We start from the raw sequence: 12,045 nt of genomic DNA, 5'->3' as shown, positions 1-12,045 counted from the left end.
TTGTAGTTCCTTTGTTTTTTTCTTGCGGTCTTCCTTTGGGATTTGGTAATATTCTGTAATGATATACTTTGAACCTGTCTGTCTTTTGTATATCCACCATAATGTTTTTTGTGTGTGGTTACCATGAGGCTTACATAAAACGCCTTATAGCTGTGATACTATGCATTTTGTATATTGTTTGTATTATTATCTGTGCATCACTCTGTGCTTATAGATTTAAGCATACTTGATGTGTATCAGTCCATTAAAAAAATATATTTATTTATTTATTTATTTTAGAGAGAGAGCGCGCGCACAGGGGCAGGGGGTGGAGACTCCCAAACAGACTCCTTGCTCAGCACATGGTCCAACTCAGGACTCCATCTCGTGTTGCTGAGATCATGAGCTGAGCTGAGCTGAGAGATGGACACCTAACTGGCTAAGTCACCAGGTGCCTCTGTTTCAGTCCATTTAAACATTGGTGTAAACATTACCCCAAACTTACCTCCTGGAGACCTCTTTGAACTTGATGCCCTGCTTCTTCCAACATGACCTGAGGAGTCTTTGTCATCTCTTGGCTTTCTGGAGCACTGAGGTGTTCTATATTCACTTTACTCATTTCCAGTCCCATTTCTGCGGAGAACCCGGGTCCCACTTAGATACGAGGAGTGGTATTTGACAACAACAGGTTTGGCACAAGGAGTGCTCACAGCTACCAGGCTGGCCATTTTTCTAGGTCTTTCAGTGGAATAGGAAACCAGTTTTTTAAAGATAATATACATAATAACTGCAACACTGGCATTTTAAATTCACATTTAGCACTACAGGGTTTTTACTCAACTTCATTAGTCCCACACCCACACTCACATTTCTGGTCCTGACCTAATTATACATTTGCTCTTCACTGAGACGGTCAGAGCTGTCTCAGGGTAAGAATATCGGTGTTACCCACCAACAAAATGTTTACCAGAAACGGCTTAAGATTTCTGTTCTTGTGTTTTTCTATGGTGAGGGCATATCACACCGGGAGATTACTGTGTTTTCAAATGACTTGAAATAACTCATCTCTATTAATACTGCCTTTTAAGAATTTTGAAAGAATGTGGTTGGAGGCCTCAGAATAACAAGGGAGGCCTCACAGTATGATTTCCCAAGGTCCTCAGTCTGGGAAACAGCCACTGTTTTTCTTTTTCTTGACAATCCCTTGTGTTTTATGCAGATTGGAACAGATAGGTTAAGGGCTGGGACACGGATGCAGAAGCTGAAGTCCCTTCCTTCAGCCGGTGTGTGAGCTTCCTGTGGCAAGAGGCTGGTCTTACCACAGTCCTCCGATGTGGGTGAGAATGGCAACATCTGGTTCCCAGGCCCCAACCACTTGACCAGGACTGAGGGATTCAGCTATGCCTGTGGTTGCAGGAGGAGGAGGAAGGGGGCAGAGCCCTGGAAGAAGGGAGGGGACAGTCTGGAGCTCTGGGACTGTCCCACAGCTGTTAGGCCTCTATCGCCCTGGCCTTGGGGACTGTCCTCTTTCTATCACATCAATGGCTGGAGAGGGTCCTGAGGATAGAAGAGAGACCGCAGAGGAGAGGGGTGGCCAGGGTGATTGCTGGCCGTACCCCGGGGGGGCACTAATGCCGCCACCAACAAATCCATCAGCCCCCAAGTGTGGAATAGAACAGAATGAGAACAGCAGCGACCTTCATGGTCGTCATGACCAATGACAGGAAGGCACAAGCCATGGGTTTCAATCCGTGAACATATTTTTATTGATTGGAAACATACGATTTAAGACAAAGCAGTGTTTGACACGCAGAGCAGCTCCAAGTGTTTCTTTAACCACAACCTTGTTCCCAGTGGAACACCAACACTAACAGCCTCCTAAAGTGGAGACAGGACACCACCTGGAGCATGGGCCTGTCGGTGGGCCAACCAGGATGGGGTCTGGGGAGGACGGAGATGCTTCCGGAAGGTGATGGGAAAGTCAGCAGAAAATGAACATTAAACAGGCTTCTCCCAAGGAACCGTCAACCAAATTTGTCTTCTTTCTAGAGGGCGATGGCCCTGGGGTGTGTTTGGAACTTAGCAATAAAGTACAGGTCACAGCTTGGGAAAACTGGACCAGCAGGAGTCACCTGAGGTCCTTAACAGAACCTCAGATTTTGCACTGACAGCAGACGGGGACACAGCAGCTGCACTGGGAGCAGCAGGGCTTGCAGCAGCTGGACTGGCAGCAGCAGGGGACACAGCAGCTGGACTGGGAGCAGCAGGGCTTGCAGCAGCTGGACTGGCAGCAGCCACAGGAGCCACAGCCCCCCTTGCAACCTCCACAAGAGCCACAGCCCCCCTTGGAGCCCCCACAGGAGCCACAGCCACCCTTGCAACCCCCACAAGAGCCACAGCCCCCCTTGCAGCCCCCACAGGAGCCACAGCCACCCTTGGAGCCCCCACAGGAGCCACAGCCACCCTTGCAACCCCCACAAGAGCCACAGCCCCCCTTGCAGCCCCCACATGAACCACAACCCCCTTTGGAGCCCCCACAGGAGCCACAGCCCCCTTTGGAGCCCCCACAGGAGCCACAGCTAGAGCAGGAACAGGCTGGCACACAGCAGCACACGGGCTTGCAGCAGCAGACGGGCACACAGCAGCCCCCACAGCCGGAGCCACAGCTCCCACAGCTGGAGCCACAGCCCCCACAGCTGGAGCCACAGTCCCCGGAACAGCCACAGCAGCCCATGGTTCTGGTGGGTTGAGGGTGGAGCAGGTCAGAGGAGCAGGTGCAGAGGACAGTGTTCAGGTGTGGGGCCTCCTGGGCCGGGGCCCTTTATACACCTGCCCAGGGTCAGCTGAGATGCTGGACACACGGTCACTTCCTGGTTCCTGTTGTGCCACTCTCCCAGGGAAATCGTATTTGTTTGTTTGTTTTTCATCTGAAAATAACCTCAGTGCTGTTTTTGCACTTTTCCTTCAGTCCACCGTTTCCCCTCATGTGCTCCCTGACAGACGGGAAAGCCGTCCGTGTGTCCGCGGAAGGTGATGGGAGCAGGGCTCTTGGCTTGGAGGCCGGGCTCATCTCAGCGACCTATATTGGTCCCCTGGGGCTCCAGAGCAGGCGGCCACAGGTGGAGGGCTTGACAGCAGACGTTCCTGCTCCCGCAGCCTGGAGGCTGCAGGTCCTCGGTGGAGTCAGCAGGGTCGTGGGCTCCCTGAGGCTCTGCGGGAGGATCGGTGCTGCCTCTTCCGGCTCCTGGGGCTGCCGGCATCCTTGACGCGCCCTGCGTCGCGCTGGAGCCTGACCCCTCTTCACGTGGCCTTTCTCCCCGTGCGTCTGCACCTCACCTCTCCTCTTTGCTCTCACGAGGACACCGGCCTTCAGTTAGGTCGTCACCTTGTCCGGGACAACCTCAGCTTGGCTCCGCCTGCAAAGACCTGATGTCCCAATGAGGGCGGATTCTGAAGTTCCAGAAGGACACGGTTCAATCCCCTGCACCGTCTCATGACGTTCCTGATGTCGCCCCTGGTGCCGCCCTGACCGTGAAAGCCCAGGGACTGTCCACAGAAGGCACAGGGGATGGAGTCCAGGGAAATGCTCTGGACCGGTCAGTCCTGTCCTGCCTGTCGCCTCTGGGAAGAACAGGACTGAAGGTCAGGACAGGACCCAGGACTAGGATAGAACTCGGGATCAGGAAAGGACCCAGGGTCAGGATTGGGTTGAGAATTAGAAAAGGACTTAGGTTCAGGATGGGACCCAGAATCAAGATAAGACTCAGAATCAGAACACTACTCAGCAGTGCCTGAGTGGCCCAGTTGGTTAAGGTCTAACTCTTGGTTTTAGCTCAGATATGATCTCAGGGTCCTGACATCAAGCCCCACGTTGGGATCCCTGCTTAGTTCTGCTCCTCCTCAGCTCATTCTCTCTCTCCCTCTCTCTCTCTCTCTCAAATAGATAAATAAATAAATCTTTTTGAAAAAAAAAAAAAAAGAGCAGTACTCAGGGTCAGTACAGTACTCAGGACCCGTGGGGACAGGAGTCAGGATCAGGACAGAAGTTAAACCAGGTTAAGACTCAGCAATTAGAACAAGACCCAGAATCAGAATAGGACTGAGGATCAGGATGGGACCCAGATAATGAGCTGGGGTCCCCTTCTGGACTTCTAGGACCCGGGGTGTCTGCACCCAGTTGGGCACATGCATTAGGAGAGGTTCCCAAAATGTCCCACTGAACTACCAACACAACAGTGGATCCTACCCTTTGTGATGGGAAACTCCTCAATGAACAACTTAAAATTTTTTAAAAAAATTATTTGGCAGAGAGAGAGAGATTGAGAGAGGGAACACAAGCAGGGGGAGTGGGAGAGGGAGAAGCAGGCTTCCTGCTGAGCAGGTAGCCTGACATGGGTCTTGATCCCAGGACCCTGGGATCACTACCTGAGGCAAAAGCAGAGGCTTAACCACTGAACCACCCAGATGCCCCAATAAACAGCTTTTATTTAATAGCATGCATCCCTGAAATAGGTGAATTTCTGTAATATGCATATGATCTATCCAGTCATATATTGCATGTTAGCTAATTTTTTCATATTTTTGAAGCTGAAACACAAATAGGTTTTAATATGCTTTTCTGTGATCCATGTTGGGGACCACACTTGTAGACCCATTCTTAAGTACTTGTGGTTCATATACTCCTCTTTAAAATTCAAATGAGGGTCTCCTTAGACAAGTCGATACATATGAACATAAACATAGAATTGTGTGTAAAATTTGTAAGAATTCCTATAGGACCTGATGTCCACCTGTGGTCTGTAGATCCGGTTGGGAACCCACTAGAACAGGAGGCTCTAAGTGAACCTAGATAGTTCCTGTGGGCTTCCCATGAAGCTTGAAGGATTGGTTGTGTGGGTTTTCTCACCTCTCCCAAAGTAAGAGGAAAGCAAACGTGACAGGGCAATATGGTGTCAGGTGGTGAACGGCTAAGTGATTTATGTGACCAAGGAAAGGTCACCTGAAGACCGAGGACAGGGCTTTAGATGAGAATACCAACAACGTAGTGATTCCCTTGGAATGAACTGACGGTGTGTGAATCGGAGGAGAGGTCATAAAAGGCAGTGTGGTCCCTTTCACTACCCCTGCCAGGGGAGGCCAGATGCCATGTCACAGCCTACAGAGAGGCCCGCGTGGTGAAGAACCGAGGCCCATAGCCACGTGGGGCGCCATCTTGGAAATGGCTCTTCCAACCCCACTCAAGCCTTCGGATGACGCAGCCACCACCGATGCCTTGCTGAGAACCTCAGGAGAAATCCTGAGCCAGGACCACCCAGGAAAATTTAGAGCTTAAGAGAAAAGAATGGAAACAAGGCAAGCATTCAAATAAAGGTGTGAGAAAAAGCACAGGATGAAACTAAAATAATAAGAAAGAAGCAGAGGAAAAATAACGGTGAAGCAACAGGGGATGCTGCATCTTTGGAAAAACAGAGGAGACAACCGTCTGAGAACTGGGCCACAGGAGAGGAAGCAAGATGCACACGAGCAAGACACAACCTGAGCAAAGTTAAATCATGGACACGTAGCAGATCTCACAAGAAAGGAATCTGGGGAGAAAATCTGCTGGAAATTTGGAATCTAGAAAAAACGGACACCTTTCCAAAATAAAATGAAATAGTAAAATCCACATGAAAAGACCTTGAAAGCTTGAACCGACCAATCACCCTGAAAGTCAGTGAAATTTTCACCAGAAATCCTGAGCCCTGGAAAGCCCCAGACGCAGATGACTTTACCGATGAGGTCCCACAGCCCCCCTGCAAATGCTGGGGTGAGCTGGAAGGCAGCTGAGCACGCCCTCTCATGCCGCTTTTACCACTGTCATTTCAGAATCCGGCAAAGCACAGTAAGACAGAGGAAAATCGTCAATCCGCTTCAGTGTGAATGGAACTGCACAATTTCTAAAGCAAATACAGGAACGATCAGGTCGGTCCTTGAAAGCAGCCAGTCATAGTCAAGGAGGGCTTATTCTAAGAAGGCTAAGGAATTCTAAGAAAAGAATTCACACGATCAGCTCAGCAGGTGTGAAGAAAAGGGTCCATGAGCAACTTATGACTTTTCTGCCCAGAGGTGGAGAGACAGAAGAATCTCCCTTAAAAACTCGATCAAGTCTGTCTGTCCAATCCCCACAGCACCCCTGACGGTCACTGCAGAAAGTTCAGACACGTCCTTCTACATTCACGTGTGAGACCAAGATGTGGTCCGTCGTGACTGTGGGCAAAGAAAAGCGGACAATCGGCACGGGACACGTCCATCTCCGAAGAAAAGCAGCCAGAATGGGTATTGAGAAAATCAGGATAAGAGAGCTGAGCCAGGTCGCAGAACTCCTGCTCAAAGCTCCCAGAACAACTGCTCTTGTCGCTCAAGTCACAAAAGTCGCAGAACTCCTACCACGAGGTAGGACACGAGAGGGACGTTTCCACAAGGAGAACAGAAGTGCTGGTGCCCGGGACACCCCAGCCCTGGCGTGAGCCCTCCCCTGACAGCAACGTGGCAATGGAAAGAAGAGTGTCCCCAAACTAATCTAAGTGCAATTCTAACAGTCCCGGAAGGTCACGGGAGAATTGTTCCTAACTCTTGAATTACGTGGGAGAATCAGGCTTCACGGATCACGAGGAAGGGAGAGCCCACCCATCACCTGGGCGATAAATCAGGGCAGGGCAGCGTTGGGGCGGGCCGGGAGAAGGGGGATGGCGGGGGTTCGGGCCCCGATGGAGAGCGTCGCGAATCAGGGACAACAATGACAGGGGATCCCACGGCACCCCCTCCGTGTCGGGAGACCCTCTGAACGCTTGCTGCGTGGTGCCGGCTTGAGCCCGCCCGCAGACCTCAGAGGTGGGTCCCGGCACGGAGCCTCCGTCCAGGTGACCAGACCCAGGCACCCCTCGGCTCTCACCGGAGCCGGGGTCACGGAGGAGCCGTGAGCCCTGCTCACAGGGGCCGGTTCGTGGACAGGCCGGTTGCAAGCACGGATGGTGTCCAAAACGGGGAGAATAAACAGAACGAGGCATGTGCTTACGCGAGCAAACTGCATATCAGAGAAATCGTGGGCTGGACTGATGTAAAGAAACGCGGCTTAATTAGAAAAATGCAGGGCTCAGCAGGCGGGGCCGCGTCCATCTGCAGCCGGCCTCCGGGCCGGTTTGAAAATAAGAACATGAACACGACCCTCCGTGTATTTCAGGAGGGACCCCCCCCCCCGCGTGGGTATGTCTGGGCTGCGGGAGTGGGTGCTGTTTCGGAGGAAGGAAGGGACGTGCGGAAATCTAGGGGTGCTTCAGCCTCCCGCCCCAGCCGAGAGGCAGCGCGGCGGCCGCCAGCCGCGAACGAACAAGAACCGATGTTCAAAGGAGCTTGTGATCCTCGCCGACTCTAATCCCCGTGCTCACTGGGAAGATAGAGGGAGAGTCAGAACAGGGGAGAAAGGTCCTGTTGTTCGTAACCCACACCCACGGATTACATGTCAGGCCTCTGCTGAGGCCGCCCGGGCTCATCCCTCCGCCCCCGGCGCCGGTCCCAGGCCGATGGCCTCCAGTTCTGGTGGATCAGGGCGCCCGGGGGTGCTGTGGGCTCGAGCATGTTTGGGGCTGCCTGCCTGTCCTCTCTCGCCGGGGTGGTGCTCTGTGGAGACACACACATCCCAGGGGAAAGCTTTGCTTTTATCAGGTGTTTGGAGACAGTGCTCCAGTGTGTTTGGGCTTGGGACACTCCAAGAGACATCTGGGACCAGCCAGACGCCCACACCCACCTCGCCCCACGCCACAGAGGGCTGGGAATCTGCTGTTTTGGCAACATTTTCGGGGCTAATCTTTGGAATTCTGTAACTTGATAATCATATGTCTTAGTCGGCGGTGTTCTGGCTTCATTTTTCCCAGAACGTGTCACTCTTTTTTTTTTTTAAAGATTTATTTATTTACCTTATAGAAAGAGAGCGTGGGGAGGAGGAAGGAGAGATAGAATCCCAAGCAGACCCGAGGGGCTCGATCTCACGACCCCGAGATCGTGACCCAAGACGAAATCAAGAGTCTGATCCGTCGACCGAGCCGCCCGGGCGCCCCGGCACATCCCTCGTTCAGGCTGCGGAAGGCCGCCTATATTTTTAGCCTGGTTCAGCTCCACTGAGCGAGGCCTGCACCACGTTTCAGGGGCCTCCGCTTCCGCCGGGCCCTGTCTCCGGGCTCCCACGCGCACCGGGGCTTCCCACGCCTTCCCTGGTGTCCGCTCTCCTGCTCCGAGCCATCCCGGGGGGCTGCGGGCCCTGCTTCCCTTGTGCCGTCTGCCGGGCTCCCTGGCGCCCGGCCCCTGCTCCCCTGCCTCTGCCCGGGCTTCCTTTTTCAGATTCTTAATGTATTTTCGATTCTTTATTTAAATTCAATGTAGTTACCATGTAGCATGTCACTGGTTTCAGGAGTCGCGTTCAGGGGTCCAGCAGTCGGGGTTAAGCCGCAGTGTTCGTGACACCACGTGCCTCCTTCGTGCCCGTCACCCAGTCACCCCAGGCCCCCCCAGCAGCGCTCAGTGTGTTTCCTAGAGTTACGGGTCTCTTATGGCTTGTTTTCCTCTGATTTTATTTTTCCTTCCTTCTCCATGTTCATCAGTCTCGTTTCTCACAATCCACAGCAGTGAGATCACGCGGTCTTTGTCTTTGTCGGACTGACCCGTTTCCCTGAGCGTAATGCCCTCTAGTTCCGTCCGCAACAACACGTCTCCCAGGGCAGGGAAACAAAAGCAAAAATGAACTCTGGGGACTTCATCAAGATAAGAAACTTCTGCCCAGCAGAGGAAACAGTCAACAAAGCGAAAAGGCAGCCCACAGACGGAGAAGACATCTGCGGAGGGTCTCAGCAGGGAAAGGGCTGGTACCCAGGACCTAGAAAGAGCTTGTTAAACTCAGCCTCCACCCCCCGAAGAAACCCAGTCAAGAAACGGGCAGAAGTCACGAAAAGATCTTTCTGCCCGGAAGGCAGACACATGGCGCCAGACCCATGAAAACATGCTGGGGTCCTCGCGTGCCCCCACCTGGGGCTCCCGGTTTCGGTTCCGGTCATGATGTCAGGGTCCTGGGCCTGAGCCCGCTTCCTCCTCCCTCTCCTCCTGTCTGCTGCGCTCTCACACTTTCTCGGCAATAGCTAACTGAAGACCTACCTAAGTGCACATATCCAACCCGAGCTCCCACGTGGGCGGCCGTGGAAAGCAGAGCGTGTTGTTCGAGGACACTCATCTCCTCTGTATGTAAATTATGTCTCAAAGCAACAGAGAATGCAAAGAAAACACAATTTGTAAGAAAGTAAAAAAAAAAAAAAAAAAAAATCACCCTCACTGAAAAGAAAGTAAAGCCATAAATGCGGTGCCCTTTTCCAACTGGGACACCCACGAGACGAGAGGAGGTCACCCCGACACACTCGGCGTCTCGGCCGCCCCGTAGCAGCCGGCACCGGGCGCCGTGCGGGGGCCCGCGCAAGCCGAAAGGCACAGTCGGCCGTGCTCGCCCGTGTTTGCAGACGGGTCAGAGCTAGCAAGTCCCCTCCAGTTAAGCCTCTTTCATGACATGGATGAAAATTTGGCAAAAATACGAAAACCAGGTTTACGTAGAAAATTTTAAAATGTAAAATGAAATGGAGCCATCTAAGGAGAACGGTAAATTGGGCGAATCAACCGGAATGTCCCCATTGTGTGATGAGATTACTGGTTCCTTTAACATTTTCCCTTATGTTTTGAGTCTCTTTCTTGGCACGGCCAGCTTGTGTTCCGGGAGCAGCAGTGTCGCAGTGCGAGGGCTACTGATCATGCGGAGACATGGCTGGGCCGGTGGGAGGCGTTTGCTGGGGGAAGGGGACCTTCTGAAAACCCATCCTCAGCACGTCGCCTGGGAAGGCGGGGAAGACAGGTGGTCGCGGCACTGACAGCCCCGGCCATGGGGAGTAGGTGCCCGGGGACCGCCGGCAGGTGTATAAAGGGGTCCCGGCCCAGGAGGCCCCGCACCTGAGCTCTGTCCTCCGCACCTGCTCCTCTGACCTGCTCCACCCTCAGCCCACCAGAACCATGGGCTGCTGTGGCTCCGGCTGCTGTGTGCCCGTGTGCTGCTGCAAGCCCGTGTGCTGCTGTGTGCCAGCCTGTTCCTGCTCTAGCTGTGGCTCCTGTGGGGGCTTCAAGGGGGGCTGTGGCTCCTGTGGCTGCTCCCAGTCCAGCTGCTATGTCCCCTGCTGCTGCCAGTGCAAGATCTGAGGGTCTGGACAGCAATGTCAAGTGGCCCGTGCCGATGCGGGGGCCCCCACTCCCAGGCCACTGCTCTGGGGCTCTTTGACTTCACGCTCTGACTTCACCATCTGCACCCCAGCTTGGGCAACACGTTCTCAGGATGAACAGGACCCCGGGACCCCCTTCTCAGTGACGGGGCCTCCACTTGGCTCGTCTCCCTCCAGGGCCCTCCCTCTCTCCCCTCTCAGGGTCCTCTCTCCCGCTCTCAGGGTCCCAGCTCGGACTCCTGGGACCCTGAGAGCGGCCCCTCCTCTCAGGAGCTGGAATGACCCTCTGGCTCCCTGTATGTCAAAGCCTGATCCCAGGCTTCCAAATAAACAGCTGATAAGCAGAACTCTCTGCCCTCCCTTCCTCTCTGTGGCCCCCGGAGCAGCCTTTCCCAGCCCCGTCCGCAAGTCCGCTCCGCCTCTCCTGCCCTCATCTCCTTCATGATCTAAATCTGACATTTATGGGTTTCTGCCCTCTGCCCCCATGGCGTCAGGCTCTGAGGGTCAAGTGTGGAATAGAGCTCCACCGTCTGGAGGGGGGGGCTGGGGCTGGCGGCTGCGAGACGGTGGCCGCCGTGGCGGGCCATCCTGGGGGAGGGTGGGGTGGGGGGTTCCTGGAGGCTGAGACTCTTCAGTGGAAGAGAGTCGGTGGCGACTGTGCCGGAGAGGAACCTCCGGGAGCCCCTGGGGCTCGGAGGAAGCCATAGGGAAGTTGCTGAAAGAGTCCGAGTTTTACCCCTAACGTAGCCGGGTTCCTCGGAAAGACCCAGGATGGACGGACGGGACGTCCTGGCCTCCAGACTGTGCCAACAGTCTGCGGCCTATGCCCCCAGGGGGCACTTGGTTTCCGTGGCCCCAGGGAATGTGTGCAGTGGCCTTGGGAGCCTCGAGGGGGTCCACATGGAAACTGGGTGCTTCCACGGTTGGTGGCGGGTCCAGAGGCCACGCCCCCAGGACTCCCCAAGTCCACAGCGTTGGCCCAGGGGCGGGCCTCGGCCTCTGCCTCTGGCTCTGGCTCTGTTGCGAGCCCCGAGCGCCCCCCGGGACCGGGTCCCAGGCCCGAGAGCCCCAGGGATGCTGACCCAGGGGCCACAGCCACCTTGCGATGCCCACGGGTGGTGGCAGCCGTGTCTGTGGTCCGTCCACGTGGCTCAGCAGCGAGCGTGGCTTGGATCCCGAGACGCCGCTGCGCCGGCGAGACCCCACAGCGGGGCCGCCGACGGGAGGGTGGGGAGCTGCCGCCTCCCGCCTCTAGGCCCTGGCTGGGGGCACGCGGGGACAGCACCTGAGCCCACCGGGACCCGTCTGTGGTGGCTCCGGAGAATCATGAGAGGGGTCGCCCACACTTGCCGCCCTTCTTACCAGCTTGATGGCAGTGTTCCCCCGATGGCTTCTCTTCACCTGGAGCTGGGTCCCCGACACCCACGGGCTGCCGTACCCCTGCCTCCAGAAGCTCCCGGGCACGCAGGCCCCGAACAGGTGCTCCCTGCAGGGGCCGTGCAGACTCTGGAAACCCTTCCATGCCACGCCCGCCCCTCTGCCTGCCCCCCAGGCCTTGCTCCCACCTCTCTGACCACCTTTCTGCTGGTCCACAGCGGCCACCCCCAGGTCAGGCCTGCCCCTTGGTGTCCGGCCCCACTGTGGCCCCTCCAAGCCACACTGGTGTTTGCTATCCGGTCGTGGGAGCCACTTCCCCCGACCCCGCAGGAGAAGTCACTAATGCACGCGCTTGAGGAGACACACGAGGTCGGCGGCAGCTGTGACCCGTCGACCAGAAAGTGTCTGA

General features: G+C 55.2%; 1 pseudogene; it reads left to right on the top strand.

Annotated features, from left to right (window-relative positions):
• The first annotated feature begins 1,913 nt into the window (after positions 1–1,913).
• Positions 1,914–10,142, top strand: LOC123394869 (annotated as a pseudogene).
• Positions 10,143–12,045: the final 1,903 nt, after the last annotated feature.

Source organism: Mustela putorius, unplaced genomic scaffold (assembly GCF_011764305.1).
Source record: "Mustela putorius furo isolate JIRA1106 unplaced genomic scaffold, ASM1176430v1.1 tig00000127_pilon_pilon_pilon, whole genome shotgun sequence".
Lineage (NCBI taxonomy): Eukaryota > Metazoa > Chordata > Mammalia > Carnivora > Mustelidae > Mustela > Mustela putorius.
The sequence above is the reverse complement of the archived record's forward strand: the minus strand, read 5'-3'. Positions and strand labels throughout refer to the sequence as shown.